The following is a 14,726-nucleotide window of genomic DNA, read 5'->3' on the forward strand; positions in this document are numbered from 1 at the left end:
TCCAACCGTCTGTGGTATGGGCTGTGACTCTGCAGTTTAAACATGCAGATGCATGCTAATTTCTTTTCCAAAGATTATATAAATGAATGATCAGTGTGGACACTAGGCTTCCTTGACAGTAGGGAGCATTTCCCCTCCTCTTCTGATTGCTAGTCACACCAAGAGGAAACTGTGTGATTTAACAGGCTGAAGAGCACCTTGGGAACACCACTGTCTTCATTTTTACATGAAACCCCCACACAACGTTCAGCAGAGAGAACGGGGCTGGCTAATTTTGGAGAGTTGCTAAATCACCTTCGTACTTTTAATCTTTTCGTACATTTTTAAGTAGCCTTGTTCTTAAACCTAATCATGCCCCCAGTGTTTCCTGTTTTTAAAACTGGGGCAGTGGTCTGTGCTATTACTCTTCTCAAAGGAATGACAATTATCATACAGAGGAAAAGAGCACTGGACTGCAAGTCAAGAGAACTGGATTCTGTCTTCAGCCTTTAATCTGAGCTTGAGAGCCATCAGCTCACTTTGCTCTGCTCCAAAACAGGAAGTCCAAATTACGCGATTTCCAAGTCAGCTCCCAGGATCAATAGTGATATATTGGTCAATAGTGATATACTGGTTAAGTTCAGTGGTCCTCTTCTGCCCAGCATTGTCAGATAAAAGGAGGCTTGGTGTGCACTTATGGTGGGATGCAGCATGAGATACGTGCGCGTGCAAGGCTCGCAAGCTGTCAGCACACACGCAGCCTATGTGTCATAGCACCACACACCAGGCAGGAACACAAGGAGGGAGCGGGTGTCTCATCAGACACAAGAATCCGAGGAAACTGGAAGCAAGACTTCTTGTCCAGTTCTGCCCAAGGACTGTCCTTATTCAAAAATAAAAAGTGCCAGTGAGCAAGTGCTTCAGACTTCCTAAGCTATCTGGCATATGACCAGAACAAGTAGCCTTAGGTATAGCTCAGCAGGGAGGAACTGGAAAAGGGGCAGGCTGTCCCTTATACCTCCTACTGAGATGGATTCCAATGTGGTAGGTGAAGTTCTTCGTCTACTTCAATGATCATACCAAGTCCAGCCCCTCAAACCACTGGGGATCCACACAACACTGCAGAGTCTCTTCTGCCCATATCTGCTATCATCCTTCCCAGATTGAAGGAAAATCACAGGGGTCTCACACATCTACATGAACCAACTGTGGCTTTGAGCAAGGCTGCCCAAGTCTCTGAGCTGGTTGATGCTAGATAAAAAGAAATAGTGTTGCGTGTACGGTTGTCTCCTGGGCTAATCCCAGCTGCCCTTGCCCTTGCCCTTGCCCTCACCCTCTCCCACCAGCCCTCTGCCACCCAGAAACCATTTCAGGAGAGTGTTGTTGAGGGAACCTTGCTAACACCAAATCCTTTGTCAGGGACATTTGAAGGGTACAAAAGAGGAAAATACTGTAAGCCCAAGGAGTCAGGGCATCACCATCTTCTAAGTGTGAAATAGCGACCTTAGGAGAAAGCTGTGCTTTCTCGATTATCATTCCATTCCCCACCGCCATGCCCACCCAGCCCCAGCCCTTCCCTCCATTCCCACGCTCTCCCTAGATGGCGTGCCACTTGACCTAGTCTGCATCCTGCTAGGGCTTCTTCTCTGCAGGAGAAAGCTTCAGCTCCCATGGTCCAGGGCGGGAGTAGGAAGGATTCCCATCAGGGAAGTCTGCCTCAGGCAGCTCTCAGAAAAAGTGTGCCTCTGAGAGTCCTACACTTAAGACGTACATCACGGCAAGGAACGAACGGCAGCGTGGCTCATGGCTGTTGCTGCCACAGCCTGACTGAGTGTCCACCTCCAGTTCATAGACTGAGGCAGCCCCTGAAAGCGCAGGGCCTGAGTCCCTCCCTCAGTCCCACAGATTTCTTCTGTGTAAAGATGCCCATCTTATCACCTCCAGCCCAGCTCCTAGAGCTTTTTCATTACTAAGAGGGACTGTTCAATTGGCACAGTGAAAAAACTCGTGCCATTGGCTCAAGAAAATCTCTCAAGCTTAGGAGTCAGAACTGCCCTGCGTTTAACTTTCTAATACTGCTATGCACAGTTTAGGGGACTCCTTGGCAAACTGCTGAACCTGGCTTACTTAACATGTGTGTAAAATAGAGACACCTATACCTCCACACAGTTGTTGTGAGGATTAAACAAAAGCACATGTCAGCAACTGCCCAGCACTCAATGAGTGCCTTGTCCAAAGTTGCTGCTCCAGTTAGAACTCTTGCCTCTCTTGCACCACAGAGAGACTGTTATATCATGTATGGCCCACTGCAGATGGTTGAGACACTGCTACCCAAGACTGATTGTATAGCAGTTGAACAAGTTACAGGTTGACCGTGTTAACTTGGACGTTAAGGTATCTTGTGAGTAAATCCTTCTCACAGCACTGAGACAGTGGACCTGTTAACCGCCCCTGAGGTTTTCAGGAGAGTGACAGTTAAGTTTGTCTTGGGTGTTAAGACATGAATGAGATGCAAACTGTCATTCTTTGAAATGAAAGCTCTTCCTTTTCCCGGCAAGCTCTTGTGCCTGGGTTGCCTCCCTTCAACATTTCTCTTTTCCACTGAGACCATTTTTTTCACATGTGAGTTTGTGTCACAAATGACCAGTCTCAAGACTACAGAACAAGAACTGGCTCAGCTGGTTTGTTCAAAATGTTTCAAATGTAGATCTCAAACCCTGCAATCGTTTGTCCATCCTAGTTAAAAGGCTCCTCCAATTAGTCAAAATGACAAGCTCTGCCATCCCTTGGCCCCTGGTTACCTTTATGCATAGGCAAAACTCAGAAGATATCACCAACAGGGAACATAACCATGGCTCCAACTGAAAACATCTCAAAAAAGCAATGATAGCGCCACCCCCCACCCACCTCTGCCGCCGCCACCACCTGCACCACAAATGTCACTACTGGGCTCTTCTGCTTCTCTCTCCTAAACCTCCTCAGTGTCTCAGAGACCACAGAGCACTTAAAATGGAAAACGCACCCAGCACATTACACAATAGAATTATCTGTCACTTTTCCTTAACATTGAAGCCACAGGCACCTTTTTATAACAATCACCACACTGCACTGGAAAAATTCAGAGAATATTTAGCCCTAAAAGACTATGTGGTCCTCCATGCATTCACAGTATACTGCTTATTAAAGTTTCTGCAACTCAGAATTCACACGTTACTAACTCCCGATCGCAGCCGGCACAAGAAGGAATTTAGCCTGGAGTTGCTAGCAAAAACAAAAACACAAGCCTTAAGACTGTGCTCTGGGGGTACTTCTTAGAGGAACAGACATCCAGCCCAAATCTTCAGGCATCGTCCTGGTTTGGGGATTTCCTGATCCAAGCTGTGTACCCCCTCCCACCCATCTGTTCCCCCTTCTCTTGCTTTTAGAGACTGTCAGCAAATGATTTGATTCAGAGAAGGTGCTGCAGTTCATAGAGAAAGCAAAAGTCACCATAGCTATCCTGACTCGTTTCTTCTGAAGCTGTGACATTCTGTATTCTGCCTGTGGGGTCCCTGCTCAGCGCTGCTCCCAAGGTCCATGGGGACTCTTTCACTCCCCCACCCCCCACACAAACCACTTCTCCCTTTCCCATCCACTGAGAATCCCCAAATCGGGCTGATAATTACATAATCTTAATTAAAGGGCTACCGACAAAATAGCTGTATCTTCTCTAACTCGAATTTTCTAGAAAGATTTTCAATATTAACTTTTAGGTACCTGAAAAAAGCAAGCGTGACGGCTATAATTTCTACTATTTTTAGGTTCAGGAATGTACCTTTTTTTTCTTTTCTTTTCTTTTCTTTCTTTCTTTCTTTCTTTCTTTTTTTTTTTTTTTTTTTTTTGCTTGCTTTTGTGTTTTGAAGGGGAGGGGAGAGCAGTCTCACTATTGCTAACAAATGGAATTGACGCTGGATCCAACAAACAGCTGAAGTTTAGAAGTAAAACAATTTTGCTACTCTTTAAATATTTTGAGAATCTAAAAACACACGTATCTCCCCACTGTGTGCATGGCTTGGGTGAGATAGTTCGCACATCCATCTTCCCACAATATGAATTATTTGTCCCTTCAAATGAAACTCTGCAAAAGAGAAATTGCTCCCCTCTTCTCTTCTCACATCAGTGAAATGTTTTGAGAGGGCTGTTTTCTGATTACAAAATCCATGTCCAACTTATTTTTTTTAAATCAAGAAGCAGTTATTTAAAAGAACACATTCTCTTATCAAAAGTTAGACAAGACCAACAACTAAGACTTAATAAAATGAGTATATTTCAAAGAATTTTGTTTTCTTCAATAGTTGCAAGAGGTTTGGTTTTTTTTTTTCCAGGAAAATGTGCAAATAGCTTGGTTACCTGGATCTGCTGGTCACTTCTAGTTTTTGGACTCTTGAAGATGGTGAGTTTTGCTAATGATGCGCAGCCGTTTAAAAACCGGATAGCTTTTCTGGCAAGCACTCTTTGTGTGCCATCTTTTATAAAGGTGCTTCTTGTTGCTAAGAGATCAGTTGCTTAGAGACCAAATCATTAAAAAAAATATATATGTCAGGGGCCAACATAAATTATAACCAAATTGTGTCATTTCATCTCGGCCTCTGAATGTTTGGCTTTGTAATAGATCTCAGCGTACCAAGAGAAGCCAATTACTGATCACAAAGAAAAAAAAAACTGACCACAAGGAGGGGAAAAGATCTGTGCGTACTCTCTGTGAACAGTGAGTGGTGCCACAGGCTTCTTTTGATGGGGTTGCACTATCTAAGGACTCAAACTTTCACTCTCTGTGGTATTCTAGACAGGTTTTCTAAATGCATGGTTTAAAAACACACAGGGATTGGCGCTCATGTGCGTGTACACACATACACCTCTGAGCAAACTTGAATGCAGTTTTGAGTATGAATATGTGTGGAAATTGTCAACTACTTTAGTGCTTTCCAAAACAAAATTAAGAGAAAAATGCTATACTTAGGAAAATGTAAGCTGGATCTTAGCCTTTAGGCAGGTATTTTATGTTGCACCAATTCAGTTCTAAATATGTATATGTACATATACATATTTATTATATACATATGTATGTAACATGTGTATATGCACATATTCATATATAATATACATATAGTAAATGGCTAAGTTGATAAGGTTTGGGTTTAGGGGAATCTCAGTCTCTTCATGGTAATTTTGCCCAAAAGAAACTGTCCCCTTCAAGCTCTTAGCTAAATGTAGCACACACATAATGTTTACATCTCAGGAAGAATACTAAGTAAGAAATGAAAATCTTAGCTTTTTAGCATTCAAATGAAAGGCACCCCGACAAGCTCCTAAACAGCTAGGACTGGAAATGTTTGGGACAAAAGAAGCTAACCACAAGCCATCTCTGCTCAGTTGCATAACACGATTCTCACCAACATCTTTTCTACCTTCATTCTTCAAGGTTTCTTTGGCCCCCATATCTCAGGTGAGAACAATGTTCACCTTGGAATTGAAATCAAGATGAGAGATAAGCCTGTGCGTGGTGGCTCTTTAATCCCAGAGCTTTAGGGTGCAGTGCAGGGCAAGTGGACCTTCATGAGTTCAAGGTCAGCCTGGTCTACAAAGCAATCCTATGCTAGCCAGAGCTACACAATAAGACCTTGTCTCAGAAAAAAGGAAACCGGAGGAGGAGGGGGAGAAAAAGAGGAAGAAAAGAAGGATGTAAGAGATGAAAAGGATGCCTTAGCTCTTGAGTTTGCTTTTCTGCTTTTGTTTCCCTTTCTTAGCCTCCAATGAGTTTACCATTATAGACCTTCATGCCTTGAGCTTCATCATTAATCAGCAAATGTCTAGTAATCAATGTACTGTAAGAAAGATGGTGAACTGAGGCTAAGGGTTTGAGTGGGAGCCTACATGGGGATAAAGAGGTCCTCTTCTCAGCTCACACTTCAGCCCCAGGCATTGTAATGAGCCCATTGCTAATTTACTAAGTAAATGGGTGGCACACAATGGGCTTGAATTTGTTTACACAGAGACATCCCTGTAAAGAATGAAGTTACCCAGGTAAAAATGTGACTCATCTAACACCCAGGGGAAAAAATTACAAGAGGGAAATGGTGACTCCTACCAATCCACACTATGAACGGACACAGCATTTAAGTGTCCTAGGATGGACACAGGTATATGTCAAACAAACAGATGTTCTTTCGTGTGTGTGTGTGTGTGTGTGTGTGTGTGTGTGTCCATTCCTAGTTCCCTGCACTTGTCTGCTCTGAGGCTGCTACTTTTAGAGTAGCGTGGAAACACACACAGAGAGATCAGAGATCGGAAGGAGTCAGGGTAGAAAGGGGAGAGAGAAACAACACGTCTCAAATGGGAAAAATGAGAGTACATCTTAAAGAGTCAAGGAGGAAGATACTAGTGAGCAGGAGGTCAGAAAGTATCTTAACCTTCCTTCTCTCCAGTTGCTAGTCCTTTGCAGAGGATTTCACATTAGAATGACAGTACACATTACTGTACAGGTCAACTGAGAAACAGAGAATGGGGAGAGTCTGGGGAATTGCAGCTCTTCTTTTGCACTGGATTTTGTGTGAGTCAGTCCTCCATTAGAAACTAGCTCTGCAGAGACATTTGTATTTCAGACAGAGCACACACACCCTTCTTGTTCATCGATTCTGGCCTCTCTGGTTTGGCCCTGGTTTGTCTTTCCCTATCTGGTGGCCCTTCGCTTAGAAATCTCAGCATCTATCTCTAGAGCACCTATTTACCTTATCTCTAGAGCATCTACCTGCCTTTGGCCACTTCCTGCCTATCAAGAGGTAACTGAAGCACCATTCTGGTTTCAAGATATTGGCAAGCCATAGGCTCTCCTCTGCCTGGGTAGAAGCGGAGAGATGTACTGAAGGACCCATCCAGTTGCTAGTACTTGAGGTTACCAAAGGCTTGGCACATGTACCCAGCTTGAAGCTTCCCAATAAATGTTTTATTACCAATATAACATCATACAAAGAAGTATGATCCACTGTCATTTCAGTTCTTGTTATATGGCAGGCTACCTGTCCATGGGTACCTGGATCACAGAATCGCCACACCCCAAGCCCATCACTGTTGAAAATCTGCCTTACCCATGTAAGCTGCTTCTCTCTGTCCCAAGAATGTGGCAGTTGCTCTCTACCTCATAGGAGCCCAGAACAGTGAGCGCACATCTCCAGGTAAAACAGATGAGACATCCTGTGACATCAGGGACATCAGGCACCAAGGCATTTTCTGTAGAGATGCCAGGCACTGGAGAAGTCAACATTTCCTGATGTCACTCTCAACTGAGCCCAAAGATCCGGGTGCTATTACTTACTCCTCAATTGCCAGTAGTCCCCACCCTCAAACCCAAAGGCTTAACCCTGGCTGCAACCCAACAGACACCATTTCTAGGAAAGATCAGACATCCCTTCATTAGCTAGAAGAAAGGATCCTTTGTGCCCCGAGAAGGCCCCCGTGTCTCGACTCTGTCTCTATCTTGGAGGTGGATCCCGGAAGAGTCTGAACAGATAAGAAACATGGTCATCTAGTTAAGGATGGAGAATGTCTCAAAGGTTTAGGCTACCCTCTTAAAGGCTCTAGAGAAACGAGTTAGAGGCAGAGAGTCTGCCAACATAAGGTTGCTACTTCAAGCAATCTCACCCTCCCAGATGCCTTTGCTGGCCAGAAATTACTCTTAGAAGCCAAAGACAGAGGGGAAAAATAAAAAATGGGGGCTTTCCCTGGAACAGTCCCACCCACCCCAAAAGCAACCAATCATGACTAGGGTTGAGGAAGTGTAGGGACGCAAAGCATGATAATGACTCCTCTTGAACTCTAGGCCAAGTAGGAGTAAGGGTCTGCTCTTCCAAGGGTTGGCAGCTTCTGCCAACCAAAAGTCCCTTAGCAGGCTTCTCCCTGCGCTGACTGCCTTGGATGGCTCTGCAAAAGCCTTTTGTCAAAGTCCCCAAAAGTATCCTGTATTCTAATTCTTGAGAGAAAGAGCCTGGGTTCCGTGAGTAGCAGACCTCAGGACACACAGCCACAGCTACCTTCTCTGATCTCAGCCATCTGTCAAAGACCATACACGTCATCATCCTTCAGGCACAAGTTACCCATGTCTACTCAGCTAAGACCTCTTGTCCCCTCGACTACCAGACTCTTCTCAAATGTTACGGGCCCCTTGTGCAGACTCCATCTCGAGGACAAGTCAGATGATGTCCCATGGACTGTTGAGCCTGATAAACTCCTTAGGGATGTCGACTCCTCATCTCCTTTCCTTGGCCTACTCCACTTCCATCATTAAAAATGTCTTCTGTTTCAGTCCAACCCCCAAACTTCAGCCCACTAACAGTTTGGCAGCAGACCTGCCATTCAGTGGCGCAGCCGCCTCCCTTTGCCAGGAAGCTACTGGCGGGAGCCTCTGCCAGGTTGAAGACTGCATAAAGAGTAGCCCAACTACCTTGAGCTCCAGAATCATCATAGATGTCCAACTTTTCTTTTTTATACACTAGACATTTGACGTAGGAAGTCTCTGGTACTGCAGTCTTTGTAATAATTAATATAACAAAGGATCAAGGTTTAATAAGCATCCAGCACACTTCCATTTCACCACTTTTCTTGGAGGAAGAGCCATGGTGTTCTTCTGCGGGATCATTTGGCTCTGGATGGCCCTCTTCAGAGCTGGTAATTTACATTCCGTTTCTAGCTGGCAATTCTCAGGTGTTAACTGTATGCCTATGTGAGTCTTTTGCTTAGAGAGAGAGGAAAAAAACAACAACAATAAAGCATGAGGTGGGAAATCAGAAGGACTGCCACGTGGTGGAAAGGGGGCTTTGGAAGAAAAAAAGAGAAGTCAAATATCCTCTTAATAAACTCATGAGACACATGCATGCAGTGTCAATCATGAAAATACTCCACCAGAACCATTGACTCTGGAATCTTGTCATCCTCAAGAGAAAAAAAAAAAAAAACACGAGGTAATTACTAAGAATGACACAATTATAAGCCTACAATTGTGTTTTATAGCAAAATAAATACATAGCTATAACATGCAAAGGTCCCCATTTATCCACCAAAGCTATCTCCATCCTCTTCTTTTCTGACCTCTGCAGCCACCTTTTTCTGTCTTCCTTCACTCTCTACCTATGAGTTCCATTCAGTCATGATTCATCTGCAGATAAGCAACCCCAGTCTCCCCAACACACACACACATGTCCAGGCATATCCAAGCACTCCAATGTATGAGCACTGTCCTTAGAAGAAAAGGAAGGATCCTTCTCAAGAAAAGCCAAGGCTCTCGACTAACTGCAAGCCAGGAGCTCCTTGCTCTTGGTTTTTTGGAATTAGCCCGTTTGAAAGCTTATAGATTCCGGTTGGAAGGTTGTCTGAAATCAGACAGAAGGCAATAAAAGACTGGGACCTGTGCATAGGAGAGTAGGGGTTTACCTACAGACATTGACCCATTCTCCCGTGTCGTGGTTAAAAATGGAAGTCCCATCAGGTCCTAGAGATTCGGACCTTGGGGACCTCTGCAGGGTCCCCAAAATGTGTATGCCCAAGCCTACAAAGTTGAAGGAACCTTTTGTATCCATCCCTGTGTTGTCAGCAGTGGAAGCAGGGTCAGCTAGGGTTTGCCCCCATTTGTTCTACTCATACCCGTATGTGGCCTACCCAGTGACACCAGGTAAACAGGCATGCCTCCAGACTAAGTGGAGTCCTTTGGGGTGAATACGATTAAAATACATTATATACATGTATGAAAATGTCATAATGAAACCTCTTCTGTAGAGTCAGTATGCACTAATAAAAAATTAAAAGGCAAAGCTAAGCCTTTTGGAGATTTGACTAGGAAATTGATTAGACTTTCTCACTTTACTCCTTAATACCCTGTCCTTCCCAGACCCTTGAACCAATGCCCAACCAGAATAATGAAGACCATATCTTTCAAGGAAAGAGAAAATAATCACTTTCTAATAAGGAGACAAGGTGGCTGAAAGTAGCTACCAAGTTAACAGCATCATTTCCAACAGGCTGGGCTGGCACCGCGTGAGCCCATAGTGCTCACGGGGCCCATTCTCTGGCAAATCCGGGCTAGTCTGCTCAGATGTGAACAGGAAGCAGGACCCTAGGCCTCCTTGAAGTCAAGGTTATCTCCAAACCTGGCCCCATCGGGTTCTGCAGGCACCACTGTCAAGGATGTTCAAGTCTCTCTTCTGGATCCTTGAGTCACCGCAGGTGACCTTGGTGCCACTGCTCTGTGCAAAGCAGCTGTTACTGAGCATGCTCTCTGTACACCATCCGTGCAGTGTCCTGGAGCTTAGCTCCCCCACCCAACTCTGCTCTGACCAGTCTCCACCCACTCTCAAGGGCCCTCCTTCCTTCCTGCTTTCCCTCCCTTTGTCCAGTGAAACCCACAAACCCACCTTTAGAGAACTGGTTTTCTTCAGGCTAAGACTATACAATGTAGCAGAAGCCCTCTCTTCCTCAATGAGGCTCCACACCTACACTCCTACTTCTTTCAATGTTGAGAGGAATGGAAGGTGACTTCTGTGTATGTTAATGACAGCATGTTATGAAGTTGTATCACTAGTACAGAATTAGGGTTTTGGCCGTTTGCATTCATTGGGAGATGGAAATTTCCGACAACTAGATATGCTGAGTTATTTGGGTCTATCCTACTTCCTGTGGATTTTTTTTAAATTACGTTTAACACCTCAAACGCCTCGCTAGGATCTTACATAAAATTGCAAAAAAAGAAAAAAAGAAATTTTTTTTTCAAATAATTATTTCCCAACAGTGTCTGCTCAGTGAGAGACAACCAAAGTCTGTGTATGCCTTTGGTGGCTGAGTTGAGGGATGGGCTACAGAACGGCTCAGTGCCTCCATGGGAGAATAAGATAGTAGGCACTACTGGAAAGAAAACATTGAGGGAAGGCAAAGCTGTCTATGATCAAGTAAGGGTTGAACTAAAATAAGTCCCTGAGATCTTGCTTCCCCCCAGCCCCCAATTATGGCCCCCTCAAGAGTAAGGACCATGTCTTACCCATCTTTCTATCCCTAGCATGCTGATGGAGCCTCACCATGCCTGACATTCCTCAGATGCTCACAAATGAGGTATCTTCATATTCAATCCTGTTACGTTCCCAGACCACTCATGTCTGAAATGGAGATTCTTTTTCTTTCTTTCTTTCTTTTTTTATTACTTACTTACTTTAAATCCTGACGGCAGCTTCCCCCTCCCTCCATTCCTCCCAGCCCCTCCCTCTCACCTCCCCTCTCTCCTGCCCTCCTCTTCCCTTTCTTCTCAGAAAAGGAGAGGCCTCCCTTGGAGGCCAGCCTTGGCATATCAAGTTTTACCTATTAAGAATAGGTGTATCTTCTACTAGTTCTGGACAAGGCAGCCCAGCTAGGGGAAAGGGATCCAAAGACAGGCAATGTAGTCAGAGAGAGCCCTGCTCCCCCTTTAGGAGTCCCACAGGAAGACCCAGCTGCACAACTGTTACATATATGCAGAGGGCCTAGGTCTGGCCCAGGCATGGTCTTTGGTTGGTGGTTCAATCTCTATGAACCCCCGTGGGCCCAGGTTAGTTGATTCTGTAGGTTTGCTTGTGGTGTCCTTGACCCCTCTTGCTCCTTCAATTCTTCCTCCCTGCCTCCCCTGCCTCTCCCCTCCCCATCCCCCCACCCCCTGCCTCCACAGGATTCCTCAAGCTCTGCCTAATGTTTGACTGTGGAAACTGCAATTCATACTGAAGCATCAAAGCTCTGCCTACCATCCTTGTGATCCTGCTCCCTGCCCATTGCCACAGTGTGAGTTGAAACCTCCAACCCTTGAGCCAAACACTAGTCTTCTACAGCTGCTGCTGAGTCAAAAGATTTTCCACAGTCTCTCTCAAGATCTCCTGCAGAAACCTGGAGTCTTGCACCTAAGGGCTCATCCCTGGGGTCACCAGAAGCCTTTCCTCATTCCAGACGGGCTATATAGTTCACATGGAGCTTTGCCCTTTCACTTTCCACAAAGAACTCCTGCTCTTGTCTTCTTTGATCTTGTACTCACACTCTTATACCCACCCTTTTCTAGAAGGAAAGCCTTGATCAGAAACCCTGGCCAACACCTGGCTCCCAGCTGAAGTTCCCTCCTGCCTCTCTGCACTGGCGCTGGACCCTGCTTCGTTCCTGGTATGACATCACGTCTCCTGAGCTCACTCCTATAATTTCAACTTTCTAGTGAAGATAATGTTTAATCAAAATGGGGGATTCATCTGCCTTTTGCCCTCCCAGCTGGCCCTGTGCTTAGCATCCAGTCCATTTCAGTGAGGGATTATAATGTCTTCCAGGCTCCCTTGCCAACTCTCAGGGTAACAACAATAGTTATGCAGAAGAGTAGTAAGCAACACACACACACACACACCTTTCTTGCACTGCCAAGAGAAACAGAAGGTAAACTGTGTGTGTGTGTGTGTGTGTGTGTGTGTGTGTGTGTGTGAGTGTGAGTGTGCGTTGGGATAGGAGTTGTTCTGAATTGGAGTTATTGGAGAACTAGAGGTTTTGGTGAATTACATTCTCCATAAGAGAGTTAGAAGCATAAATCTCTGATAGTGAGAAATGCTCAATTGTCTGGGATAAGTCCTACTTTCTGTGAAATTTCTTTTTCTTTTTCTTTTTTCTTTTCTTTTCTTTTCTTTTCTTTTCTTTTCTCTTTTCTTCTTTTTCATGAGGAAAATTTACATTTCATATACTCTGCTAGACACTACAGAAGGGTCCAGGAACATTTTTTTAATATCTCTTCAAAAAGTCATAACTTTAGGGACAAGTCCCGGGATGAAAGGCTGACTAGGTGGCCACTGCCTGTGCTTCATCTGTGGCAAATCTAGGCACAGAACAGACTCCTTAGGGCCACTGTATCTGCCTGTTGTCCTGGGACTTGTGTTCTGAGAGTCTACTTTCCTCAGAAGGGACATCACTTCAGTCTACTTGTCTTCCTCGCTCTTTCTTCTTTTCCAAGTAAGGTTGCAAATAACCCCGTTGTTGAAGGCTGAGGGAGACCTTCTACAGTGCTTTCCTGGGAAGGAGGACTTTGCCTGCCCGCAGGGCTCTCAGCTCCCCACGTTCTCCCTACTCTACCACCAGGCATCCCAACCACCCTTTCTCCATCCCTTACAGGAAAAGTCTTAGTCCTCTATCTCTTCTTGTAAATAGGAGACAGCTCTGTTAAATTCTCCCATCAGTATTCACAAGACACATTAAACATTTCACCTTGGAGGATGAGGGTGTGTAGGAGATTGTGTTGAAAGGGTTGGAGGTTAGGGGTGGGCTTCTCTTCCAACTCAATGTCCTAAACAGTGTTTCTGTCACCAATGCAGCGGAGGCTGGCAAGAATGGAGCTTGAACAGTTTGCTGTTTCTCCTCCCCGTGTTCCTGCTCACCACTGTATTGCAGCCCACTCCTGACCTAGTGGAGGCTAGGCATGGCTGTACCATGGTGGGTTCCAGACACCCGGAGCTCACAAACCCTTCATTTCTCAGTTTCTATTTCCCTTAGGTTCCTGCTCAAGTTTCCCAGAAACCACACGGAAATGAGGTGGTAGTTCTCTTTTTAAAGTGCCTGGCACATAGTAAGCACTCAGTAAATGTTAGCTATTAAGGAAGGATAAATCCAGTGTGGGGCCATGGGTGGTGCATTGCTAAAAATAGACAGAAGACCCAGACAGTAGTGAGCACTGAATTCTCAGCACACCCATAGTAGAGCCCTGCACTTAATTATCTCTGAACTACAGGGAATTTCAGTTCTTTAAAATGGAAAAAGAATGCCTTTTAGTCAAAAGATAATGGTTACTGCTTCTAATCTCCAGGAGAGTCTAAAGGGTCTGCCACAGACTGGCTAATCCACCCAGGACAAATGGCTGAGTTATCCACTAACATATCAAAGTGGACCTACCTGTCCAAGGCTTCTCCCAGAGTCCCTTAGTCTCTACCTTCGATGTGGCCCTCCTGGCTGGCATACCCCACCCCCCACCCTGAACTCTCCAGCCTACTTATTGGTCTGGGCTTTCTTCCTCCCCCCAGCTCCTCTGGCCCTCTATATAACTCAACCATTTGAGCTATGCCAGTCTCTTGTCCCCAGGCTGCCCCTCTTGTTTAGCTCTTCCTCCCCTTCTCTCCTCATGTGGCCCAGCTCAGGGTCCTGTTCACTCTGGACTCTCCCAGATGTCTCCGTCTCTCCCTCTGGTATGCTGTCCCTTTTATCTACAATAAACCTCATCCTCCCCCATACCTAGGGGCAGCCACGTCCTTTCCTTTTTATTTCTTTTTTTCATTCAACAACCAAAACCAGAAAAATGCTATATCTCAGTCTTTTCTGTCTTGAATATCAAATTTCCAATTAGCCAGGTAGTTCGAAGGGCTACTGTATCTGCTTGGCATCTTCCATGGAAAGAGGTCGTTCAGATGATTGGACCTCAACCCCAAAATAGCAGGCACACTTTTCAAGATACATGCTTAGCACCAAGAAATGGAAACAGCAGAGGGTCCCTGCACTCTCAGTACACAAAATGAACCTGTCTCTTGTGAGCCAGGACTACCATGTTGCTTCAAGTCCTTTCCTCTCCTGCCCCTCCCCTCATCGTGTTTCTTGACCTAAGAGAGTGGAATCAGGGTCTCTATTTTCTCAGGTTTCTTGGATTGCTCTTGTCTTTCTACTTCCTTCAATGCTAAGCTACCCGGTGAGGTCAC

At 45.2% G+C, this 14,726-nt stretch overlaps 1 protein-coding gene across 2 annotated transcripts in view, besides 7 other annotated features; it reads right to left on the minus strand.

Moving 5' to 3' along the window:
* Cyp19a1 (cytochrome P450, family 19, subfamily a, polypeptide 1) overlaps positions 1–14,726 on the minus strand; it is a 102,228-nt gene that overhangs the window by 58,515 nt on the left and 28,987 nt on the right. The window contains exon 1 of one of the 2 annotated variants that reach the window (NM_001348172.1): positions 4,369–4,463. The exons of the other annotated variant lie outside the window; for it this stretch is intronic. The gene's annotated coding sequence lies outside the window, so the exon portion shown is untranslated. Of the gene's footprint in view, positions 1–4,368; positions 4,464–14,726 lie in introns of those variants that run through there. 2 annotated transcript variants of the gene reach the window in all.
* Positions 4,401–4,666: a promoter, noted in NCBI's record as "0.2 kb promoter fragment". NCBI's record gives its function as "drives expression in amygdala, hypothalamus" and the evidence as "EXISTENCE:transgenic organism evidence [ECO:0001131][PMID:17079138]".
* Positions 4,401–5,418: a promoter, noted in NCBI's record as "1.0 kb promoter fragment". NCBI's record gives its function as "drives expression in olfactory bulb, basal ganglia, amygdala, thalamus, hypothalamus, mesencephalon" and the evidence as "EXISTENCE:transgenic organism evidence [ECO:0001131][PMID:17079138]".
* Positions 4,401–6,116: a promoter, noted in NCBI's record as "1.7 kb promoter fragment". NCBI's record gives its function as "drives expression in multiple brain regions including olfactory bulb, limbic cortex, septal areas, basal ganglia, amygdala, thalamus, hypothalamus, mesencephalon" and the evidence as "EXISTENCE:transgenic organism evidence [ECO:0001131][PMID:17079138]".
* Positions 4,521–4,545: a transcriptional cis regulatory region, noted in NCBI's record as "Arom-A-alpha". NCBI's record gives its function as "important for promoter activity" and the evidence as "EXISTENCE:site-directed mutagenesis evidence [ECO:0005528][PMID:10095084]".
* Positions 4,577–4,601: a protein binding site, noted in NCBI's record as "-138 to -114 AP1 site". NCBI's record gives the evidence for it as "EXISTENCE:protein binding evidence [ECO:0000024][PMID:19605792]".
* Positions 4,614–4,638: a protein binding site, noted in NCBI's record as "-175 to -151 AP1 site". NCBI's record gives the evidence for it as "EXISTENCE:protein binding evidence [ECO:0000024][PMID:19605792]".
* Positions 4,646–4,666: a protein binding site, noted in NCBI's record as "aro-B (Arom-B) site". NCBI's record gives its function as "important for promoter activity" and the evidence as "EXISTENCE:protein binding evidence [ECO:0000024][PMID:22734700]".

This window comes from Mus musculus, chromosome 9 (genome assembly GCF_000001635.26).
Source record: "Mus musculus strain C57BL/6J chromosome 9, GRCm38.p6 C57BL/6J".
NCBI classification, from domain to species: domain Eukaryota; kingdom Metazoa; phylum Chordata; class Mammalia; order Rodentia; family Muridae; genus Mus; species Mus musculus.